The sequence below is a fragment of the Octopus bimaculoides genome, chromosome 13 (assembly GCF_046866305.1).
Source record: "Octopus bimaculoides isolate indiv1 chromosome 13, ASM4686630v1, whole genome shotgun sequence".
NCBI lineage: Eukaryota > Metazoa > Mollusca > Cephalopoda > Octopoda > Octopodidae > Octopus > Octopus bimaculoides.
In genome coordinates this window covers 38,596,521-38,621,275 of record NC_142940.1, presented here as the reverse complement: position 1 = coordinate 38,621,275, position 24,755 = coordinate 38,596,521, and the positions used below count along the sequence as shown (strand labels likewise).

Sequence of the window (24,755 nt, the reverse complement as noted above, 5' to 3'; positions counted from 1 at the left end):
GAAATTCGTCATATGTATATGTGTGTGTGTGTACGACGAGTGTGTGCATATATATATATATATATATATATATATATATATATATATATATATATAGAGAGAGAGAGAGAGAGAGAGAGAGAGAGAGAGAGAGAGAACTAGGATAAGTACCAGACCTTAAAATAAATAAGTGGTGGGGGCGGGGGTTGATTTGTTAGACTAAATCCTTCAAGACGGTGCTCCCTTATGGCTGCAGTCCAATAAATGAAACAAATTAAGGTTATTATATATATACATGTGTGTGTGTGTGTGTGTGTGTGTGTGTGTGTGTGTGTGTGTTTATATATATACATACATACATACATACATACACACACATATAGTTGATATCCTAAGAATAAATAAACTATTGAGAGACTGAAATATTTCTTTCTTGGAACAATGGATCTCGAAGTAAACAAAGCTACAAATGATAGTTTGTAAATATTGTACTGAAGACCCCTTTTGGATAAATAGAAAAAGTCGAAGGTTGCACATGAGACACAAAACTACATTTCCTGCTGCTCATCTTGGGCGGTGTGTGTGTGCGCGGGTGTGTGTTTTATCTGAGATTTATTTAAGTTCTTCCACATGGAGGTCGCTAACAAAGTGACAAGACCTTTTGAACTAAAACAGATCCGGGTGTTTGTAAATATGTGGTTGAGTTTAGTGTGTGTGTGTGTATGTGTGTGTGTGTGTGTGCATATAAGTAGGTGTACGCACCTGCAATTATGCTTTGGGTGAACATGTCTCTTTGACGTGTGTGTGTGTGTGTGTGTTTGTGTGTGTGTGTACGTGTTTGTGTGTGTGTGTGAATATTTCTTTTACATATATATGTATATATATATATCCATGTACACACATACATACATCAGTACATGCGTCTATACACATTACATATGTGTATATATATATAGGCGCAGGAGTGGCTGTGTGATAAGTAGCTTGCTTACCAACCACATGGTTCCGGGTTCAGTCCCACTGCGTGGCACCTTGGGCAAGTGTCTTCTACTATAGCCTCGGGCCGACCAAAGCCTTGTGAGTGGATTTGGTAGACGGAAACTGAAAGAAGCCTGTCGTATATAGGTATATATATATATATGTATGTATGTGTGTTTGTGTCTGTGCTTGTCCCCCCACCATCGCTTGACAACCGATGCTGGTGTGTTTACGTCCCCGTAATTTAGCGGTTCGGCAAAAAGTAAGATAGAATAAGTACTAGGCTTACAAAGAATAAGTCCTGGGGTCGATTTTCTCGACTAAAGGTGGTGCTCCAGCATGGCCGCAGTCAAATGACTGAAACAAGTAAAAGAGTAAGAGTATATAGACATATGCACACACACACATATACACACATACACGCACACACTCACTCATATGAAGCTATATAAAGCGTTATACATTTACAGAAACGCACAAAAATATATAAATTTGTGTATGCGTGAGTGCATTTACCTGTCTGTATGTGTGTGTGTGCGTGTGTGTACGTGTGTGTGTGTGTGTGTGTGTGTGTGTTTAGTGCATCCGTTTCTCTGTTTATATTTTCACTTGTCAAACACTTAAGAAAAAAAAAAAGAGATACAATTTTGTTTATGTTAGACTCTCTCTCTCTCTCTCTCTCTCTTTCTCTCTCTCTCTCTGTCCCGTCAACTAGCGGTTCAACAGCTAGTGATCGATAAAATAGGTACCAGACTGAAACAAGAACTCTTCGTATCGATATGATGATCGATTAACTTTCCTGGCCCACCTCATTTCCACAGTTTTACACCTCGAAGTCCTCCAAATATTAAAACCAAAACAAGAAAGAGAAAAGAGAGAGAGAGAGAGAGAGAGAGAGAGAGAGAGAGAGAGAGAGAGAGAGAGAAAGAAAGAATGACAATTAGCGAGAAAGCTGCGAGAGAGTTTAACAAGCGAACACACAGACACAGCGACAGAAGATCAGTCACTTACGTAGATTAACGGTGACTGTTCACAGCTCTCTGCTTGCATGGCGAGAACAGGGTCAAAGAAAGAGGCTTCAACTTGACCAAACAAATTGCTAGAAATAGCACACAAATCCCCATCGGAACTACAGGGATGGTCATAATTCGCGTATTCCGTTTCTAATAATGATAAAGAAATGGGTAAAGTGACGTATGGCCATCCCTCAAGTTAGGTCACACTGCGTCGCGGCACCTTGGGGCAAGTGTCTTCTATTACTATAGCTCCTCCGATCTGACCGATGCCTTGTGAGTGAATTTGGTAGACGGAAACTGTGTGGAAGCTCATGCACACACATGTCTATGTGTGTAAGTCTTTGTGCCCGTGTTTGTCACTCTTCCCGGTCAACCATTTGACAACCGGTGATGGTTTGCTTACGTCCTATGTAACTTAGCGGTTCGGCAAAAAGAAACCGGTAGAATACATACCTGACTTTTAAAAAAAGCTGTTCAACAACTAGAGATCGATAAAATACATAGAAGACTGAAATGAGAATTTGAATAAATAAATAAATAAAATAAGTATTAGGGTCGATTCTTTCAACTAAAAATTCTTGTAGGCGGTGCCCCAGCATGGCCGCAGTCTGATTACAGAAATAAGAAATAAAAATAGAAGATGAAATTACTAGGGTCGATTTGTTCGACTAAAACCCCTTGAGCTGATGCTCCAGCATGACCGCAGTTCAACAAATGGAACAAGTAAAACAAAAGACAAAAATAGAATACTGTCGCAATTACGTGGAAGGTCTAAAATCGTTTTTGTCCTTCGAAATTGGCTGGTCTCTCCGAGGAACGAAACCTTCAGTGCAAACACTGTCTCGATCCATTCGTTTCTCTATGTCAGGTTACCCCCGTTGTGCATCAGACCCGTAGCCAGACTTTGGTTCCCTGGAAATGCTTCAGAATATTCTCGTTGGGCACTAATCTGGAATAGTGCGAAGGAGGAATTTAGAAATACTGTCGTGGACTCTTTTACTCTTTTACTCTTATACTTGTTTCAGTCATTTGAATGCGGCCATGCTGGAGCACCGCCGTTTAGTCGAGCAAATCGACCCCACGACTTATTCTTTGGAAGCCTAGTACTTATTCTATCGGTCTCTTTTGCCGAACCGCTAAGTTACGGGGACGTAAGCACACCACCATCGGTTTTTCAAGCGATGTTGGGGGGACAAACACAGACACACAAACACACACATATATATATATATATATATATATATATATATATATATATATATATATATATACGACGGGCTTCTTTCAGTTTCCGTCTACCAAATCCACTCACAAGGCTTTGGTCGGCCCGAAGCTATAGCAGAAGACACTTGCCCAAGGTGCCACGCAGTGGGACCTTGGGCAAGTGGGACGCAGTGGGACGAAAGTTGGGGACATTTTTTGTTAAATTAAAATTGTTATGCACAATAAACATTCCGACCAAATATAAACTTTGGTCATTTAACATAGCAATTCTAATTTTCAGGCCTATATTCCAGACCTTTGGCCAAGTAATAATTATATCGCAAATTAAATATGACTTTGGGTATTTAATATAAAAATTCTAATTTTCAGATTTGTGCTCCAAACTTTTAGCTATGGCTGTAAGTGTACCAATGTAAATCTGGGGGTGCACCATTGAATAAGTAAGGGGAGCATTGCCGTCCAGTGCAGCCCCTTAGCGACAGGCATGTTGTGTGTACAACTCGGTTGACATGCAGGTTTAGGCAGTTCAGAAAACATTTCACAAAATAAAACAATATAGGAAGTGGTGTTAGTAATATTCCTTAATTTTATGAAGAGAACATAACGAAAACTAAAGAACTCCCTCACTATGCCAGGCTTCCACTGTACTTTCATAGTACTTTATAGTGGTACTTTATAGTGGTAGCTTCTGTCTTTTCTTTTATTTACTTCAGTAACTGGACTGCGGCCCAGGTTGGGTAAGCACCACTTTGAAAGGTTTAGGGGGTCTTGTTAAATTTTTTTCAACTACTTCAAATCAGAAACCGTAGTATTTTTTGGTACACTAATGATGAAAATGGCATTCCCCACCTCTCTCTCTCTCTAAAAGTTAATAATCCTTTCTTCTTTAGGCATAAAGCCTGAAATTTTTGTGGGGAAGGGGCTAATCGATTACATTGAAACCGATATGTAACTGGTATTTATTTCATCGACCCCTGAGAGGATGAAAGGCAAAGTCGGCTTTCGTGGAATTTGAACTCAGAACGTAGCGACAGACGAAATACCGTTAAACATTTCGTCCGGCGTGCTAACGATTCTGCCAGCTCGCCGCCTTTCTTCTTAGAAATTAATAATAAAGAAATTAACATCAGTGTAGGAAATTCGAAAAAAACAAAAACAAAAACAAAAAGAAATCAGGTGAAAATTTAAAATACTCCAAGTGGTGGAAAGGAATATAACAAGTTCCAGGTTTAAGTCAAACAGGTTGACCCCTGGACATATATTGTCTTTTTGTTTCTGTTTTTTTTTTTTTTAGCCTGATACTTATTCTATCGGTCGGTTTTGCCGAACCGTTATGTTACGGTGATGTAAACAAACCAGCAACGGTTGTCAAGCTGTGGGTGGAATACAAACACAGACACAAAAAGCACACAAATACACAGATATATATATACCTACACGAGGGCTTCCGCAAAGTTTCCGTCAACCAAATTCACTGACAAGGCATTGTTTGGCCTACAGCTATCGCAGAAGACACTCGCCGAAAGTGCTACGCGGTGGGACTGAACTCGAAACCACAGAGTTGCAAAGCGAGCTTACACTAACTACACAACCATGCCTGTATTTCAGAAATAGTGAGGAACACGATTCCAACTAACGAACTACACCACGGAGAAAGCCATTCTGTGTCTTGTCTGTTGATGCACGTTACAGGAGAGCAATCTAATAACTCAGCATGACTTTGAGAAAGCTGAGAGGAAGTGGTGGCGTTGATCCTGACAATTCACATTTTATACATTGGTTATGCTACATAGATTTGTACACATTTGCCATCGCCGAAGACTTAAGGATATTCTTTAATTCTTCGAGGATGAAACTTGTAACTACAAATATCCTTTATTAAAGATATTCCTTAATTCTTCGACAACGGAATTGGTAACTACAAATATCTTTTATTAGACATATTCTTTAATTCTTCCTCCCTGAAGACAGTATAGTTTGGCTTATATGGAAATCATTACTCAGTGACTTATGCACCGTATCTACAGCTATTCTGGAAACAGCTGTAAGAGACTTTATGCATTATTTCTTAATCCCTTATTTACTTTAATAATTCTGCAATTATGTATAGATTTATTTACATGAAATTGTCGGATTTCCCCGTCGTTACTTCCGGTCGAATTACTTCCATTTTTTTTTTTTTTTAGCCTATTGCTTTTTTTATCACCCTCACCACCTGGTCCAAAATTAACTATATATATATATATATATATATATATATATATATACATGTGTGTGTGTGCGTGTGTATTCTTTTACTTGATTCAGTCGAAGAAATCTACCCTAGGGCTTATTCATTGTAAGCCGAGTACTTATTCTATCGGTCTCTTCTTTTGCCGGACCGCTAGAATATAGGGACATAAACACACTAACATCGGTTGTCAAGCTATCGTGGGAAGGGGGACAAACACAGACACCTAGACATACACACACATATATATATGTAAATATATATATATATATATATATATATATATATATACCACAGGCTTCTTTCAGTTTCCGTCTACCAAATCCACTCACTAGGTTAGATATGTGTGTGTGTGTGTTTCTGTATAATCATATATCCATATTAAACACACACACACACACAAACACATGCGTTTGGATTGGACTGGCTTGCTCATGTTCATTCTCCTACAGGAGGAAAGTTTCAGCTGTCTGATGTGGAGGCCATGAATTTGAGCTTGAGATCATACTGGCTTGATGAGCCTACTCTAACACACTGACTCAACTAGGCTTGGCAGAGGAGTGCAGTTTTTATACTCATACCCAGGGGAACGAAAGTCGATTACATCTACCCCAGTGCTCAACCGGTATTCATTTTATTGGCCCCGAAAGAATAAAAGACAAAGTCGGCCTCGGCGAAATTTGAACTCAGAACGTAAGGGGACAGATGAAATACCGCTTAACATTTCGTCTAGCGTGCTAACGAATCTGTCAAGTTCACCGCCTTTTATACACACACACACACACACACACACGCGCACATATATATACACATGTCTATCTATCTTTCTATCTATCTATCTATCTATCTATATATATATATATATATATATATATATATATATATAAAAGCATGTACACACACTTATATATATATATATATATATATATATATATATATAAAAGCATGTACACACACTTATATATGTATATGTCCCCAATACATGTATATCTATCTATCTATTTATTTATATACGTTTGTGTATACACACGCGCACGTACACGTTCACGCATACGATGTCTATGTGTACTCGCATGCTTGTGTATCAAAATAGCGTCCTTGTTGTGCGCGAGTGTCGGAGTAAAAAAGGCGTTGGAGATGATATTTAAATCACACACACACTCACACACGCATATATCCATACATACATACACGTGCACACATACATATGTATACACACACACACATATATATGTATATATATATATATATATATATATATATATATACATACACATACAAACATACATGCACACACACACACAAAACAGCAAATGAAAGCAAGAGAGTGGGGGGAGAACCATCTGTTCTAATATTTCGTAACTCCACCCTCCCACTTTCATTCACTCCTACTCTCTCTCTCTCTCTCTCTCTCTCTCTCTCTCTCTTTCAGTCGTTCTTTATTTCTTCTCTCCACTTTCCAACCTCCCACACGACAAAATAGATAGTAACGGGGAAAATGATGGAGGGGGGGGGTACACGACTTTTTCTCCAAATTACACACACACACACTATATAGATACACAAATTCGTACGCATGCATACACACACGCAAACGTACACACGCACGCGGCACTCAAATACCAACATACAGACAGCTGCAGGAACACACACATACGTACACACACACACACACACACACACACACACACACACACACACACACAGACATACATGCACTCACAATACGATAAGCGTACAAATTCTCTCAGACACATGCATATACAACACTCTTGCACATACATACACCGCACATCACAGACACACAGCTCCCTAACACACACACACATACACGGAGAGGACTCATATCCTCAGATTGATGTACGAACACACGCACACAAACAAGCCTACAAACACACAGACACACGGATATACACACTCACACACATACATGCATACAGCGCTAATACACACGCACACACACAAAAATACAGCACTCTCATACATATGCACGCACATACACATACAGCATTCCAACAAACACTCACAAGAACACACAGCATTCCAACAAACGCACATACAAACACACACACACACACACATAGCACTCACTCACACACATATTCACACACGCACAGAACAACAACCAAAGAGACAAACTTACAATCTCGCACCCGCATGCGTACACACACACACACATGTACACATACACACATAAACACCCAGTTGTATAGTCCCAGCACGCCTGCACGCTGTCCATACGCCATCCCATCTTGTAGAACATTCGATCCGTTAAAAATAGCAGCTAAATCTCATTCGATCCATCACCTTTCTGTCACTACAGATATCGTAGTTCTAGATATACACTAAGACGAACGAGACGAGACCGTCAGTGATGGGACACTGGAATATATTTCATCATAAGACTATAAACAACAGTAATAACGACATGATTGTGTGGTCAAGAAACTCGTTTTGCAGCCAAATGGTTTCAGATTTAGTCCCAATCGTGGCAGCTTTAGGTAGGGCTTTCTACTATGTAGCCCTGGAGCGACTAGCGAGTGAATTTGGGAAACGGTAACTGTGCAGAAGAGCGTCGTATATATATATATATATATATATATATATATATATATATATATATATATATATATATATATATATATATATATATATATATATATATATATATATATATATATACATACATACATACATACATAGGCGCAGGCGTAACTGTGTGGTAAAAAAGCCTGCTTCCCAACCACGTACCTTTGGGTTCAACTCCACTGCGTGGCGCCGTGGGTAAGTGTCTTCTACTATAGCCCCGGGCTGACCAAAGCCTTTGTGGGTGGATTTAGTATGCTGAAACTGAAAGAAGCCGGTCGTGTATATATATATGTTTGTGTGTGTGTGTGTGTGTGTGTGTGTGTGCATGTACATATTTATGTGTGTTTTCGTGTCTGCGTTTGTGTGTGTCCCCCACCCATCCACCATAGCTTGAAAATCGATATTGGTGTGTTTACGCCTCCATAACTTAGCGGTTCGGCAAAAGAGACCGATAGAATAAGTACCTGGCTTTAAAGAAATGTACTGTCAAGGCAGTGTTCCAGCATGGCCGCAGTCCAACGATTGAAACCCAGTAAAAGATAACACATAAAAGAACAACTGTTCGTTATAGTTACCCCAGGAAAGGTTGCATCTTCTAAAAATAGCAGTCAAATCTCTGTCAAAGCACTTCCTGGGGTTTTAAGGAAGGCACACACATTTAACACAGTATATAGTGTATAGACTTAGATTAGCATAATCATCGGAATGGTCATCGTTGGAATGTCTTCGTGCTGACCTGGGGTTAAATGCTAAAACGACGTGGCAAAAACCATCCACCCGATTGACACCCGATTACCACCCCATTCAAACAGACTGACACCCTCGGCCTCTTCCTTCATCATCTTTAATCATCTCTTTTTTGTAACACACACAGATATCATCACCTCTATCTCTACCCCCACCTCTCTCTCTCTACCCCACCTCTCTCTCTCTACCCCACCTCTCTCTCTCTACCCCACCTCTCTCTCTCTATCTCTACCCCACCTCTCTATCTCTATCTCTACCCCACCCCTCTCTCTCTCTCTATCTCTACCCCCACCTCTCTCTCTCTATCTCTACCCCCACCTCTATATCTCTATCTCTACCCCCACCTCTCTCTCTCTCTATCTCTACCCCACCTCTCTCTCTCTATCTCTACCCCTCTCTCTATCTCTCTCCCTTTCCCTCTCTCTCTCTCTCTCGTTCCCTTGTCCTTTCTCTTTCCATCGTCTTTCAATCACTAGCTCATCCCTTTCCCCTCATTCTACCTCTCCCCCTCTCTCTCTCAATTACTATCTTTCTCACTTTTCTCCCCCCTCCTCTATCTCCTGCCTCTCTCACTCACTCATACTTCTCTTCTACTTTTTTTATCAGCGCTACCATCCTCCTCCCCTCCCGCATCATCATCATCATCATCGTCACAATAAGCATCGACATCCCATTCATCCTCACCACTACCGCCACCACCGCCACGACCACCACCACCATCATCATCATCATCACTGTCAACACTACCATCACCACCACCACCAACAACAACAACAACAACAACACCATCATTTCCATCACCACATTTTCTTCTTTACTCTGTATTCTGTTGCACCTCCCACTCGCAGCCCCCTCTTGCCTACAAGTAGCCAGACACACGCACACATGCACACACACACACCATTTCGGGAGTCAACAGGAGGAAGTTTGCTCCGCCAGGTTCTCGCTGCAGAACTGATAAGAGTAATTCCATACCCTCACCCTTTCTCTCTTGGAAATGGTTATCTTGCTAAACAACAACAACAACAACAACAACAACAAAAACAACAGCCGACTATGGAACTTCTATGTGGTCCCTCGGTTTACTAGAAATAGCAGCCAAATCTTGCTCAAATTACGCACGCTCTTGTCGGAGAATGGCACATCGAATAATGAAGTCAAAGAAAAAAGACAGAATGGGCACGTCTAAAGAACCAAATAACTTAGATCAATATAGTTAGAAATACACCGCAACAAATAAATCAGACCCTACATCTGTTAGAACTATATAGACCACACAGAAAGCGTTTTATGTGAATCCAATGTATAACTAACTGTATAAAAGACGAAACCATAATCGAAATCCTCATAAAATGGAGCGTTCAGTAGATTAGTTCTAACCAGGAATTAACATTAATAATATATTACAAAACCACTGAAATCAAAATCTCCTTGTCAACAACAAAATACAAGCATCTAAACCTGAGAAGCAGCAAAGGACTAATATGGTCTGTAAATTTGACTGAATGTGTGAGAGTTGTAAACTTGACGACTCCAACTGTTATATTGTCCATAAAGTACTCTCTAGCTGGATTAGCATACAGTTATAATAATGGCTTCAAATTTTGGGATAAGGCAGGCAATTTCGGTGGAGGGGATACGTTGATTATATCGTCCTCAAGGCTCAACTGGTACTTGCTTTATCGACCCCGAAAGGATGAAAGGCAAAGTCGACTCCGGCGGCATTTGAACTCAGAACTTAAAAACAGACGAAATACCTTAAACATTTTGTCCGGAGTGGTAACGATTCTGCAAGCTCACCACCTTATGCACTTATAATAATAAATAATTGTAAGGCACTTCATTTCACAACAGACAAACGAAAACAGATAGGAAAATTTTAGCAAACAATACATGTATATTATACCGAATTCTTTACAGAATAAAAAATCAAGCGATTAATAACGAAAACAACACACATAAAACAGCACAATGTTAAAATGAACATACAATTAACATAGAAAAACCACGAGCAAAAATAAACACACCGTCGGAAATCGAACTCACGACTTTACGATCGTGGGCCGAATACCCTAACCACTAAACCACGCGCTGACATGCTATATTTATAAGGTTTATTTCTTCCTTCTTTTAGTTACCCTACCCTTATCAACCTGACTCAGAGGGTCGCGAGGACGCTTGGTTACCATTGAAGTGTGATTGTTTGTTAGAGTGTGTATTGTACTGTTGAAGGCCATCGTCGTGTGGGCAAGCTGGCTGCATGCAAAATAAGCGAAGCAAAGCCACGAACTTTTAACTTTTAACATATTTATTGCTGGACATGATTTATTACGCTGGTCGTTTACAAGCAAAAGGTGCTGATAGTATGACCGCCGTCTAAGGCGGCGAGCTGGTATCGGTTTGTTTACGTCCCCTTCAATTAGCGGTTCAACGAAAGATATCGATAACTATCAAAATTATATTGAAAATATATATATTAAAAAAATATGTATTAGGTGAAATTCTATTGATCGGAACAAGTACAATTACACTACGGATTTTCCGGTCACTGATAGTCTTCTATCTCATTTAATCCGGATACATTACGAGAGGAAACTTGAAATCCTCGTGGCCGGCCATCTAGTTCATTTCACATCCACAGATGGCGTTGTGTGTCCTGTGTGCTTTCGCTGCATTGCAGTGCACTTGATTGTGGCGATACCAAAACTTTGAAAGATCCTCCACTTATTTAGCATAAAGTTACTCTTAGTTATGGTCACTACTGATAAGAGAACCGAGAGTGTCAGTGGTATCCAAGTTGAACTGATGGATCGTGGTGTTTAATTACGCAAACTATGTAAAGCCCTGGAGCTTCAACTTCAAGCAGCCCAGATGTCACACGAAATGTTACGATCAACTACAAAACAGACAGGTAATTCTAATGACCCTCATCTTGCAGACCTCTGTGATTAAATTCATTAAAATTCTAAAATTTGCCACCTTCGAAGCAGTAATGATACAACACTCTTTGTAAATACAGTAATTAATAAATGTATTAATGTAATACATGACTCACCGGCCTTTCATGTATCAAATTTATATTTAATACCCTGTATTTGTTTAATTTAAGTTTCAAGCAGTTCACGGTACTTAAGATGTATGGAAGGTGTATAATTAGTAGGTTAGAGGTATATTAATGAATTACTATAATTATTATGACCTCGTAAGGCAGCGAGCTAGCAGGATCGTTAGCAGACTGGACTAAATGATAAGAGGTATTTTGCCTGTCTTTGTGTTCTGAGGTCGACTTTACCTTTCATCCTTTCGGAATCGACAGAAAGAAGTACCCGTCAAGTAGGGAGGTCGATGTGATCAACTCCTCCCTCTCCTCAAACTCAGCTGACTCTGTGCCAAAATTTGAAGCCATTGGAACGTGATCATGGCTGGAGGCACGTGGCTTAGTGATTAGGGTACTGGTTTCAGCAGGATCGTAAGATTGTGGTTTCGGTTCCAGGACCGAGCGATACGTTTTGTTCTTGAGCCAAACACTTCATTTCATGTTTTGCCAGTCCACTCAGCTGGCAAAAATGAATACTGTAATGAAGTCACGACAGACCTGACAAGCCGGCGATGATGGGTCTGCCTTAATAAACAAACAAAAAGAAAACTTCTGGACTGACGGACCTTAGGTGTACTCCGCTGTTACCTCTTACTTGACCATGGATCGTGTGGCAAAGTGATAATTCGTTAAAGCTTTGAAATCAAGTATACCGGAAATTTGGTAATATGCCTACAGAAGATATGTAGTGGCTTCATGCAGGCAGAGCGTGGATTCGATCCTCGAAAGCCAAATTTCACTTAACAGCTCAAAAGCACTTTTCTCGCGATAAAACAATGTTTTTCTTTCTTTTTTTTTTTTTGTGACAGTAGTTACATTTCCCAGATGCCTTTGCTAAGCAGAATTATATCTTTGCCACGTGACCCTTCTAACTTCTTCTAGGCCACCAAAAGTTAGAATTGAGATAACAGGTACCACCGACGAAATCTATTGTTCTCGACAATATTTATCAACAATCTTTCTAATTAATTTTGGATAGTTATAAATACTAAAATTTGGTAAGGCAAAATTTGTTAGTGAATAGAGACCAACTAGAGTCATGGCCACCTCGAGACCAAACGGCCAGAAGGAGAAAGAAGGTTACAACCAGTCAATTATGAGACAACGCCCCTCGACTCTATAACTTTCACTAGCTCAATTTCTTTTCTCTTACAACATCATTCTATCTCTATCTGTGGATTACTACTAACAATAAGAACGTGTATACACATACTGTATTCAGCTGAATGGACGTCAGCCATTGGTTGAAATTACAGAAATACGACAACTTTAACATGAAATAACTTGCGATGTACGTTTTTTTTTTGTTAAGAAGACTAAGAGAAAAAGATGTTTTATATGACACATTCTACCAGTGTCCCAAGTTTCAAAGTGTTTCGTTAAGAAAATACTGGTGCCCCCGTTTTGAACAAGATCCACAATCGCTAACTGCCGACTCCAACATATATCGTAATACAAATCGTTACACTGGCAACCAACACCTTAATACCAACCATTACAGATATAAGAATACATGTAATACTTTTCAATAGATATAGCTGATTGCTTTGGAAGTTCGCTTTGCAATTATGAGAACTTCAGTTCGGTCTTACCGTTCGGTATCTTTTAAACCTTAGTTTTTAGGTCGACTTAATCTTTGTGGATGAAACAGCGCAGGAGGAAGCTAAGTCGGGTAGATTGTATACGTGATTCAATGGTTACTTACATCTTTCTCACACTGTTACGCTGATTCACATTGAAAACTACATCTGTCTGAGAAATACTCAACCACTTTACACGCTAAATAATTAGTAAGCGGGTAATTAGTTCAGATAATAGAATGACTGACTCCCCGTCGAAACCGACACAAATCCGTTTGCTATATTTTACTTTTCTACTCTAGGTACAAGGCCTGAAATTTTTGTGGGAGGGGGCCAGTCGATTAGATCGACTCCTGTATGCAACTGGAACTTAATTTATCGACCCCGAAAGGATGAAAGGCAAAGTCAACTTCAGCAGAATTTGAACTCAGAATGTAAAGACGGACGAAATACCGCTAAACATTTCGCCCGGCGTGCTAACGTTTCTGCCAACTCACCGCCTTGTTTGCTATATTTTACTATCAACGAAATGATTGACATTAGAGTGTGATATGAGAAAAAATTGGCTGCTATTCCTTGCACGGTCTAGAGTCCACCTAGATCTTTTTTCTTTCTTTCTTTTTTTTTGTAGTTCTTTTTAAAGTTTTTTCTGTTGGTTTACATTATTACTCTTCACAGAATCCTGCTTTCTGGATTTCAACGGCCACCCACCACCCTCTTAGAACCAACTACTACGGCTATCACCACTGTTCCGCCACCTCCATCACTACTACCACCGCCACTGTCACTATCATTAACACTTGATGTTGTACGTACTAAACTCACTCCCACTGCTGATTCTATACCCAGCACTGCCACCACCACCAACAACAACAACATCACATGCAAATACTATCTTTCACACACATAACCGCCATCAAAACCAACAAATACACCACGTACATGCGCACACATAGACATATACTCATAGACTCACACAGGCATACACACACACACGCACGTAAAAATAACAGGGTCACTGGCAAATAAACACACACACACACACACACACACACGCATGCATAGATACTCACACACACTCACGCAGGAATACAGGATCGCAGACAAACACATACTCGCGCGGACAGAGGCACAAGCAGTCATATACACATTCACAGGTGCACGGGAAGATATACACATACAAACACAACTGCATAGGCACACACATACACACATGAGTAAGCATACATACTGATACACATGAACAAGCAGACGGATACACAAACCAGACACAAACATACAGAAGCACGTATACAGACGCAAAGAGACACATAACACACACACACAGTTCGTATTAGATTCTATATACGCGTAGAAAATTGATGTATTTATACACATGCCTACACGTATACGTACATAATACATATATACATACTATATATATATATATATATATATATATATATATATATATATATGTGTGTGTGTGTGTGTGTGTGTGAGAGAGAGAGAGAGGTATTGGTATCCAAAAGACCCAAGGTGGCAGGTAAGGCTATATAAGTGCCGTATGGAAGGACCGTAATTAAACTCTAGGTTCAATAGTAATATATAAACGCAGTGAAATACCCATGTGTGTGTGTGTGTATATATATATATATATATAAACATGTTTATATACATTTTATCTGAGGATGTGTGTTAGTGTGTGTATCAGGTATACGAACGAAATGTCGTAACTCTGTGCTAGAAAAGACAGCCAACTCTTTACCAAATCGCGTCCTACGTACCATCTTTGAAAAAGAAAGAATGAAAAGATACATTGGATAATTTCATCCTCTATATATTACGTCTGAAAAGATGGAGCAGTCATGGTTAGAACGCCTTTGTTCTTCGGACTGCTCAGTGGGAGCTGACCTGAGGCTAAACAAACAACTTTTAAACACATATTTCTAGACATTCATTCACATACAAACGTGTGCGTGTATATATATATATTCAGTAGGTTTTTTTTTTAGCTTTCCTCCGCCCTCGGTGATCGCTCCCCTCCTGGGCCCATTCTGCCATCGTATATTTAACTACAAGAAGCAGGACCGGCATCAGTGTTGCCGGAATCATCATCATCACCACCACAACCACCATCATCATCATGACTATGACCACAATCGTTATCATCATCATCATATTTCATCTTTACCGTTATCGCGACCACATCACCACCACTACCACCACCAACATCACAACCACCACCACAACCACCAGCACCATTGCTTCCAACACGACCAGCACCACTACCAAAGTACCTCTGCTCGTCTCTAACAACATCACCACCACCACCACCACCATCGTATACTGCCTTTACCGCTTCCACCGACACCATCAAAGTACAACCCTCACCACCCCCGTCGCCACCTCCACCATCTACATCACCACCCATATATGGTGGGCGGGCCGACTATGAAGCTACTATATGGTCGCAAGCTTATGCTGAAAATAGCAGCCAAATCACCCTGAAATCACACTACCATTATAAAAAAAAAATACATTGTCAAAACTATATCACCCAGAGTCTGTTAGGCATAAATGGAATGGTCACGGTCGGAATGGTTTTGATCACTGGTCTTTCCAACCAAAACCGACCTGGGGCTAAGCTATTACTGCTACAGCGATATTGTTGGGCAAAGAAGGGGACCTCCAGGTCTGTCGCTCGACCAGCTAGAAATAGCAGTTAAAATTTCTCCGCAAATCTCACCTTTAGCAGCTTTCACAAAGCAGAGCACACTGGATAATGTAGTCCTAGCTTATACTATGCCTGGCCTGAGTATAACAGGTGCATGGGTTGGGAATCCTCATCTGGTGAATCAGGGTTGTCTGTAGAACTAAACATCAACTACAACAACAACATTGCCAACAATGATACTACCACCACCCCTACTACTATTACTATCACTACAACCACTACTGCCAAAATCTACTACTACTACTACTACTACTAAAATTCTTTTTTCAAATTTGTAGTTAAATATTACTTTCTGCCACCAACACCTCCCACTACTGCTCTGCAATGAACCACACACACTCACACACACACGCACACACACACACAAATACATACATTTTTAAAAGCACAGTTATCTAAACATACTTAGACACACAGACAGGGGCACAAATACATGGACATAAGCATATATATATATAATTATATACTTTTTAAAAGCACTGCAATCTATTTGGCACACACATGCACAGATACAAACACACAGATACATTTTAAAATTGCTGCAGCCAACATTCAGATATATATATATATATATATATATATATATATGTATGTATGTATGTTAAAATTAAGGATGAAATCTATATTGGATTTTATCAGGTAGTTAGCATGCAATCAACCAGTTAAGGTTAAATTAATCAACTTATAAATATATATCAAGGGCGACCAATTATGTATACAAGTCACCAAAAGGTAGATTTTAGACATTGGCATCTTTTTCTAGCATGCTGGCGGCTTCTATACATACTCACTTGTATGCATATATATATATATATATATATATATATATATATATATATATATATATAATGTATGCATGTATATATATGTGTGTGTGTGTATGCATGTATATTTATATATATATATATATATATATATATATATATATATATATAATATATATATATATATATATATATAAAGGAGCATGATGCAGTCCTAAGACCCATCGGATTCAATCAAGCCTTCCAATCCATATAAGCATGGAAGACAGCTGATAAGGATTATGTGTGTGTGTGTGTATAAGACTATTAAAGTGGCTAGACGCAATTTTAAACCAAAAAGGCACAAATGCAATTGTCACTGAAAAGTGGCAAAGGGTGCAAGTGTGTACCAGCATTGCTAGAAATAGGAGTTAAAATAACTCTTAGTCACCAACAGCCGTGCTTTTACACACTTACATACATAAATGCACACATACATAGATACATACATACATACCTATACACACACATGTAATTCCTTCAGTGTGGTTTCTTGTTTTATACAAGAAACCACATCTCCCCTTTCCTCCTCCTCCTTCTCCTCCTGTCACTCTTTCCCTTATACATACATATTACATACATATATATATATATATATATATATATATATATATCTTCTTTCCAGTTTCATTGACTGTTTTGTCTTCTTTTTTTAAATTTTCTATTATTTTATTTGTCTTTTTATTCTTTAATTACTTACTATCCTTCTTTATTTATTTATTTGTCTCGCTTTCTTTCTTCTCATTTTGATATATTTACCAGAAAAACTATACCACAACAACAAAAAAATCTTAAAAAGTAACAACAAAAAGATGCTTGGAGGGATTGCCCCTGTGATATTACCAAACTGCAGGTTTTTTTACCCAGACACACACACACACACACACACAAGTATGCATTTATACATACATACAAGCTTCATGCATGCATATACAAACATACATAGAAATAGGTAGCTGGATAGATATATATATATGTACATATAAGTATATACTTTAATATATATATATATATATATATATATATATATATATATATATATATACACACACACATACACATACCTACAAACACACACACACACACATATATATAGTTAGATAGATACATACATACATACATACATAAACAGATAGATAGATAGACAGACAGACAGCTAGATTGATAGATACATACACATATATAAATAAACACAGACAGATGGATAGATAGAAAGACAAACAGATATATACATACATATACACATATATACATAGTTAGATACATAAATAAACACACGGATCGATAGATAGATAGAAATTAAATACTGCATTTGATGGCGTAAAAGATGCACAGGCATAAAAGACGCACCCTAAATTCAGCAGTGGATATTCAGGAGACAAAAAGTTTTAAGTACATTAAAGCTTATAGGAAGCCTAACTTCAGTTCCAGGACACAGGGTTAGATTTGGAGTTTACTTTTCAAGACACTTCTTTGAGAAAAAAAACAAAAAACAAATGTGCATTTTATATGCTATGAAATCTGGTAAGTACCTGAATAAATGGATGTTATAAACATGGGCAAAAGATGAGGTTCTCAAATAGTTTCTGTTTTCAAAATTCCGTTCAATGGATGCTGGTCAACTCGGGGCTATATAAGAAGGGGCTTACTTAAGTGTCTCACAGTGGCAGTGAACATGATAATGTAGGGTTTCGAAGCTAGCTTCCTAGTTACTCGGCTGATATGCCTTATGCATACATATATACTCACACACACATATATATGTATATATATATATATATATATATATACAAAACACACACATCTATGTATATATACAACACATGCATATATGTATTATATATATATATATATATATATTAATATGGCCCGTTGTCTCTTTGATGCAAGGAAAGATTTTTCCAGAAATCTTTCATTATATGAAATTCTTAGAAATTTGAAAAATGAATATGAGAATCTAAAATAAAAAAAATATGGAATAAAATATAAAAAGTATTAGATCATACATGCGCGCACACACACATCCATATATGTATACATATATATATATATATATATATATATATATATATATATATATATATATATGCATGTATGATTATATATATATATGTGTGTGTGTGTGCATACATCTGTATGCACATACATATATACATATGTATATGTGTGTATATATATATAAATATGTATATATGTGTGTATATATATATCAACATACGTACACGTATACATATCCACACATACACACGTGTTTATATACATTTATATATACATATATGTATAGTTATATATACATATATATCCATCTATGTACACACATACATATATATATATATATATATATATATATATATATATATATGAATATATATACATACACCACTTGAATATAAGTTTCTTTTGAATAATAAATCATCGTTCATTCCCTTAATAATAACAATATTAATTTAATAACACCACCGACAACAATAACAACAACAATGATAATAATAACCATAGTGATAATAATAAACGTCTGCTCATACTAGGAAACAAGCGAAAACTCATGGCTGGCAAAGTCTTTTGCTCTGCTAATACCCCCAAAATCCAGAAGATACAGCATAAGCTTGTTTCTCTCTCCTCCTCCTACAACTCCTACTACCTACCTTCCTACCACCACTACTGCAACTATTACTCTTACTACAGTGATTCTTCTTCTCCTCCTCCTCCTCCTCCTTCCCTTCTCCTCTGCTTTCTTCTTATTTTTCTGCTTCTCCATCTCCATCTTTGTCTTTTTCTTCTTCTTCCTTTTCTTCGTTTTCCTTTATCATTTTTTTTCTTTCTTTTTCTTTTCTTTTCCTCTTTTCTTTTCTTTTCGGCATTATCTTCCGTCTTCTCTGTCTCTTTTAGTAATGATGTGCTGCATTCTCTGAAAGAAAGAAAGAAAGAAAGCAAAATAGAGAAAAAAAAAAGAAAAGAAAAAACAAACAAACCAAAAAAAGACCGTGTATTTTTTTTTTTTTTTTTTTTTGGTTCTTGTTCTTTTTCTGATCTGATTTCTTTTGACACCAAGCTTACTGCGCCAACAACGTGATACATATTTTTGGGAACTTACCACTTGTAGTAAGCTTTCGGTAACAAAAACAAACAAAAAAAAAAAAAACCCCAAAAAAACCCCACAAAACAAAGGAAAAAAAGGAGAGGAAAAAATATCTTAACTTTCACCTTGGGAGAAAACATACAAAAAAAAAAAAAAAGAAATCATATAGATATACATCATATATAATATATATATACACATATATATATATAAACATATATAAGCATATATATATATCTTTATATGTATATAAATATATATTTAGATATATATAAATTTATATATATATATGTATGTATATATATATTATATATTATATATACATGTATATCTATATCTATATCTGTATAAGCACACATATATATAAAACAAGAGTGGTATGTATCTTTTACTAATTTTGAAATATTAGTATATGTTGTACACTTAGCATACACATATATATATGTATATATACACATATATATGTATATATATATATATATATATATATATATATATATATGGTTTTTATTTTATTTTATAGTTATTCTGAATGTTATTGTAAATTTTTTTTTTGTTAATTTTCTGGGGCGGTTTTTTGTGGTATTTTTTGATATGTAACTTTTTTCGTTTCGGTGGATTAGAGATCAAATATGCATTTCGTCAAACGAATTTTGTAAGAATTAAACTAAACGAAAAAAATCAATATGTGCGTGTGTGTCTGTGTGTGTGTGTGTGTGTGTGTGTATGCATGTATGTATATATGTATATGCATGTATATATGTGTATGTATATATGTGTATGTATATATATATATATATATATATATATATATATATATATATAAAAGCTAAAGTTAAGAACTATGAGGTGTCATTATTGTAATTATGATAATGATGATGATGACAGTGATAATGAAGACAACAATGGTGATGATGATGACGATGATGATGATGACGATGATGATGATGATGACAACAATAATGATGACAGTGATAGTACTGACAACAAAGACGGTGGTGATGACGATAATAGCAATGATTACGAAAGAGATGGTGATGATGATGATGATAGTGACGATGATGATAATGTTCATAAAAATAAGGACTGCTTCTAAATGAGACAGAATCACCGTTTCATTAGAGAGAACTAAGAAATAAAGTCAGTTGAGACAACCCGAGTATGTTACTGGTACCTCCCTAATCCCTGTTCCCACATTAAACACCAAACGCAACAAACTATAGTTATAAAATAATAATAATAATGATAATAGTAATAATAGTAATATTAATGATGATGATGATGATGATAATAATAATAGGAAGGGAGGGGCTTAGTCAATATCACTGACTCCAGTACTTTACTGGTACTTTATTTCAACATCCCCCAGAGGGAGGAAAGGCGAATTTTAACTCAGTAGTATTTGAACACAGTATGTAAAGTGCTGGAAGAAGTAGCACATGGCATTCACCCCACCACCACCTTCGCAACATTCTAATAATTCTTCCATTCCACCACTCTGCTGTTGCTATTAATAATAATAATAATAATAATCCTTTCTACTAAAGGCACAAGGCCTGAAAATTGGTGGGAGAGGACAATTCTATTACATCAACCCCAGTGTTTCATTAGTACTTAATTTACCAACCCTGAAAGGATGAAAGACAAAGTTTACCTCGTCGGTATTTGAACTCAGAATGTTAAGATGGACAAAATGCCGCCAAACATTTTGGATGGCGTGTTCACAATTCTGCCAAATGATAATAATATTTTTTTCTACTATAGGTGCAAGGCCTGACATTTTGGGGAAGAGGGCTAGTCAATTACATTAACCCCAGTGTTCAACTGGTACTCACTTTGTCCTCCCTGAAAGGGTAAAAAGCAAAATCGACCTCGGTGGAATTTGAACCCAGAATGCAAACATGAACGAAACGCTGCTAAGCATTTTGTCAAGCATGCTAAGAATTCTGCCAGTTCACTACCTTAATAATCCTTTCTACTATAGTCACAAGGCCTAAAATTTGGGTAAAGTTGGGGTTTGGTTGATTACATTGACCCCAGTGATTGACTGGAACTTAATTTATCGACCCCAAAAGGATGAAAGGCAAAGTCAACCACGATGGAATTTGAACTCAGAACATAAGGACAGATGAAATATTGCTAAATATTTTTACCCTGCATGGTAATGATTCTGCCAGCTCACCACCTTTCTCAGGACCTTAATAATGATGATACAAATAAATAATGAGGTTTGTTAACATAGGCACAAGGGTACTAATATTTTTATGGTGGGGTGGATAAGCAAAGTTATACCCAATTTTATCAGGCAAGGTTCTCTCTTCGACCACTCCCAATTATGCAGGGTACCTAATTTTACCGACACTTGTAAAAGCAAAGTTGAGGTCACTGACATTTGAACTCAGAACAAAATGTACCTCAAACTAATACTGTAAATAATCTCTCACGGAAACACCACCACCACCACCACCATTACTACCACCAACAACAACAAAAATTATTTCGAAATATACATACATGTTTCTTAGTAAGTTGTTTAGCCATAGGTCAACAGTTATTAAGCAGTTCTATTGTAAAAACTGCTCCAGCTATGACCATCCCGTCTGTGTTTCATTCAGAAACAGTGTTTGCATTTAGGACTAAATCATTTGATATGAACTTCTCTCCAGCGAGATGTGATATAACGGAGATTAGACTTGGCTGCTATTTTTAGCAGCCTAACAGACCACTTACAGGCTTCTTTATTGGAACTTGGTTTATATATAAACTAGTTTCTGTCAATATCTTCAAAGAGCGAAACTTTTTTTTTTTTATTTTAATGAGTGAAGTAGCATATGTAATGTTGGGGCCTTTCATTACTTTCACTTCGGATGTTTTTCATCTTCTTTGTAGTCTAAAATAAAAATCTTGAGAATAAATTAAAAATTTACCGTTTTCAATAATACTTTTTTCGAATACTTTCCCACAACATTCTCTTCTCCCTCCTCCAACCCAACACCATTCGCATTTATGTCCACACTCAAAGCACCCAATATACCATATATAGCTATGTTTTGACGATGATAATAATAACAATAATTATTACCATCATTATTATTATTTTTATTTGAGGCACCATGCTGGTAGAATCATTAGGAAAATACTTAGTGACAGTTCATCCATCTTTACTGTGTGAGTTCAAATTCCGCTCAGATTGACTATACTATTCATCCCTTTCGGGGGTCGATGAAATAAGCACCAGTCAGAGGCTGGGATTAATTTAATCAACTCTTTCCCTTCCCACAAATCTCAGGTCTTGTACCTAAAGTAGAAAGGACTCATCTTCTTCTTCTTATTATTATTATTATTATCATTATTATTGTTGTTGTTGTTGTTGTTGTTGTTGTTAGTCCTAATTCAATAACTTTTTATTGATGTTCGTTAATGATAGAGATATTTTTGGGGAAATATCTTTTTAGTTTAATTAAATTTTCGGTTACAAATTTTACAAAAAACATTTCTTTCTAGATGTATTTAATGTGTGTGTGTGTAAGCGTGCATGTATATATTCTTTTACTTGTTTCAGTCAATTGATTGGGGCCATATACATACATATATATGCATAAATATATATGCATAAATATATATACATATATACATACATGTGTATGTATATATATACATATGTGTGAGCGTCATACTAATATATACTTTTGTTATTTACACCACCTGTCCTCGTCTGTTGTTATTATTTGTATATTCTCCCATATATATATAAATATATATATATATATATATACATGGTATATATATATATATATATATATATATATATATATATATATATATGTTTATATATATATATATATATATACATACATGTATACATATATATGTATGAATATATATACATATCTGTGTGTGTCTATGTATATATATATATATATGTGTGTGTGTGTATGTGTCTATATATGTGTGGGTATATATATATATATATATATATATATATATATATATATATATATATATATATATATATATATACATATATATATATATATATATATATACATATATATATATTTATGTGTGTGTGTGTGTCTGTGTATATGTATATATATGTGTGTAGATATATATATATATATAATATATATACACATACATATATATGCACATATATATGTATATATATATATATAATAATATATATACCAATGTACACATGTACATACACAGACATATATACTCATATGCACACACACAATATATCTATCTATTTATTATATATATATATATATATATATATATATATGAGAAAGAGAGAGTGAGAAAGAGAGAATGTCTGTGTGTGTGTGTGTGTGTGCATGCAGGCATCTTTGTATACATATTGTGTGTGCATATATTTAGTCATACACACACATACATACCAATGAATGTACACATATATACATACATACATATATATATATATATTTGTGTTCATGTCCGTATGTATAAATATATCCATATATGTGTGTGTGTAGATAGAAATATATATATATATATATATATACACACACACAAATATCCATATATATATATATATTCCAAATTTTGGACTAAATATCCTGGTGAATCCAAGGCTTCTTGTAAAAAAGGTATGTCCACAGGGCCACATAGTGGGGTTGAAATTAAGATCATGGTCACACTGTGTTCCAAATCAACCGTTTAACCCACACAGCCATGCCTGCATTGATATATT

At 36.5% G+C, this 24,755-nt stretch overlaps 1 protein-coding gene across 9 annotated transcripts in view; it reads left to right on the top strand.

Moving 5' to 3' along the window:
- The window catches only part of LOC106869449 (uncharacterized), a 679,123-nt gene that overhangs the window by 402,893 nt on the left and 251,475 nt on the right, over positions 1 to 24,755 (top strand). The window contains exons 1-2 of one of the 9 annotated variants that reach the window (XM_089361654.1): positions 11,452 to 11,674; positions 19,849 to 20,415. The exons of 6 other annotated variants lie outside the window; for them this stretch is intronic. The gene's annotated coding sequence lies outside the window, so the exon portion shown is untranslated. Of the gene's footprint in view, positions 1 to 11,451; positions 11,675 to 19,848; positions 20,416 to 24,755 lie in introns of those variants that run through there. 2 more of the 9 variants (XM_089361655.1, XM_089361656.1) reach the window with 2 other exon arrangements.